Raw genomic sequence first — 3,075 nt, forward strand, 5'->3', positions numbered from 1 at the left:
GGTAACTGTTGCAAGATTTTTTTCGGAAGGGGGGTGGTTAGTATCAAGAATGGTTTTAAGGAGAGGGTCTTCAATATCCACGGGGGAGAAAGTTACGTGGCTTGGAAGTTTTACGACAAACCGTCTTGTCACTTTAACAAAGAATTGAAGTGATAAATCTACATGCATTGACATTTCAAATTTCTTTTGTTCAGTGTAATATATATGCACGTACACGCGCACAACCATGAATGGAGAGGAGTGTGAACAATGGAGAGACAGACTTTGTATGGTAATTCATTTCGAATGTGGGGTGGGGTGGGGATGTGAAAGAAAAAAAGGGGGGCAGGGAGAGCAAGGAGGAGAAAGAGATATATTTAGGAGGGGGATACAGATAGAGATTGTGAGATTGATAGAGAGAGGAAGAAAAGTAACAAGAATAAGGAACAAGGAGAATGCCAAGCGAAACTGACATGCTTCACAGTTTCTTGTGAAGACAGCATTCTGTCTTTCTCAGTACTCGTCTTGTCTTGAAGCATTATCTTCTTGATCCTTGAGCTTTTCTCTCTTTCTTTGAAAGTGTGCAGGGCTATAACCAAAAAACAAAAGTGGCGTAAGCCTCTCTTTTCGACTCTACCAATAGCTCTTCCATGCCCGAATGCGTCACATGCGTGGGCCCACACAGAATTGACAAGGAACTTTGTGAATTCTCTTTTCAAAAAGCTATGTTTTATCTTTTTTTTATGTATCATAGGACTGGGCTGAGTGAAGAAGTCTTTGTTTATGTGAAATTAGCATATTGGCTCATGTTGCCTTAACATCTCTAACGGCGGATGCGTTGATGCGTACTCAGGGGGACGGGAGGAGGGGGGGGGCTCTTTGATTATGTTATTCAACACAGGGTTGAGACTACAATTGTTGTTTTCTCAACCAAAAAGGTTATTGTTTCCAGTTTTTACTGTAGATTTTAACTCTCTGTATACAAAAAGTTAGAGAAGTTTTGTGGACATCTTATCTGCTGCATTCCTTACCAGAAAAAAATATTTATTGATAATAAATGAATTTATGTAGCACATATTCACAATCTACAGCATGTTAATGTCCTGCGCCTTTTATAACTATTGCCACCCCAGTAGAAGCATACAGTGCAAGTTCCGGATGTCACGCACTCAAACACTAACAAACTGACATTTAAGATATTTCACTGTCTACTCGTTTTCGCCTGGGGGGAAATTAGGAAAATTCGTGTAACGTGTCTTTTCAAAGGACGCAGTACCAGGCACCTGACGGGATTTGAACACACGACCTTACGGTTGCTAGTTCGAGAGCCTAACCACAAGGCCACCGACGCCAATGTTAGTCTTTCAGTCTTACACATTTTTGAACCTACACCTCTCACGTGTTCTTCGAGTTTCTAACTACCAATGCCATACTTTAAATGTCAGCTTTAACGCCATTTGCGATGTCTCAAACATAGAAAGGTCTTTGGGCTAGGTCACATTCGCTAGCACAATACTTGTCCGATTGCCGCAGCTTCTAATGAATTCGGCTTAGTACCAGAAGACAAAGACTATTCCAGAATCTCTCTTGCGCTTTCATGCTTAGACTTGCCTGCCAAAACTTGTAAATATAACAGATTTAATTATGTAAGTTCAAAAACTTATGCCTTCAAAACTTGGCAGAAAGAAGAAATAAATTATTAACAGCATTGGATGTACTCCATGGGTGTATTTGTGTGTGTGTGTGTGTGTGTGTGTGTGTGTGTGTGTGTGTGTGTGTGTGTGTGTGAGAGAGAGAGAGAGAGAGAGAGAGAGAGAGAGAGAGAGAGAGAGAGAGAGAGAGAGAGAGAGAGAGAGCATAGTTGAAGAAAGGTACCGAAAAGCGCGATAAATGGGATTTGCGAAATGACACATTAATGTTATGTGAATATCTCAGCCCATCCACCATGATAAAGTAAAATGCAGGCTAGTCAAATTCTGTTGTAAAGGGATGGGGGTGGGGGGGGGGGGAGGGTTGTTTTGTCTTTGTTTGGTTTTGGGTTTTCTTTTTTTCTATTGTCAGAATATGTTCGCGTGATTGCATGGGGCATAATTCATATTATATAAGCATTCAGTGTGACGGACCGTGTCTGCTTTGTCTTTCGTTCCGTTTCTTTGATATGCTCCCCGTTTGTTTGTTTTTAATGCGCTGACTCAAAACATTAACAAAGAATGCAACAAAACTGATATCGTTGTTGTTATTATATGCCCGAGTGTCTTGTGTGCGCCGTAATGTCGTTCATCAAACTGTATTTGCGCATGTGTGGGTGGACGGGGAAGAATGAAAAACTGAGGATCAAACGCTTTGTCTGCTGGAGGCATCTATAAGCCACTTCATGATCCGTGCAGGCACCCCATCTTGTTGTCATGAATGTCGAAGAAAAAACAGAGTGCTTTTCCATAAATATTTCCGTTTTTCTCCCCACGGGTTTAAACTTTTATATCGCAGTGCAAACAAATAATATGACGTTTGGTTTCAACGCAAAGGGGGGAAATGAAATCTACGTTAATAACCTTTGAAGCCACGAGAAAATTTCGATACTTTAAAAAACCTAACACCGGGAGATCTAAGTAGACAGGCATTACAAAGGAACAAAATGGGCCATTCATACTTCAAAGTGATTGGTTTTAGCTGGGAGCTAGGGACACTGACGTGTATGAAAAATTGCGTCCCTTCCTTCAAGCCAGATGTTCCACCTCATATCTCTATTGTTACATGTATGCCTAAACCCTAGTCCTAACACTAACCCTAACTCTAACCCGAAACTTAACCGTAACCCCAGTCCTAACTCCAACCTTAACCCTAAGCTTAAGCCTAAGCCTAACCCTAACCCTAACCCTAACCCTTACCCAATCCCTAACGTGCTGTCGGATTAGCGTTGGGGTCAGGTGATAAATTAGAAAACCGTCAAGTGGAACAGTTGTCAGACTGGTCCAGTGATAGATCGCCAAGTAGGTCAGAAACATAGCGGTAGACCGTCAGATGGGCTGCCAGCTAATATTCTTTGCTCGTATCGACATAGGCGACATCTGACAGCAGACTGTCTAAATATAACAA

The 3,075-nt window shown here is 41.6% G+C and overlaps 1 protein-coding gene across 1 annotated transcript in view; it reads left to right on the forward strand.

Annotated features, from left to right (window-relative positions):
* The window catches only part of LOC101845192 (sialidase), a 28,027-nt gene that overhangs the window by 23,010 nt on the left and 1,942 nt on the right, over window positions 1–3,075 (forward strand). The gene's annotated exons all lie outside the window — the stretch shown is intronic.

Source organism: Aplysia californica, unplaced genomic scaffold, assembly GCF_000002075.1.
Source record: "Aplysia californica isolate F4 #8 unplaced genomic scaffold, AplCal3.0 scaffold00560, whole genome shotgun sequence".
NCBI lineage: Eukaryota > Metazoa > Mollusca > Gastropoda > Aplysiida > Aplysiidae > Aplysia > Aplysia californica.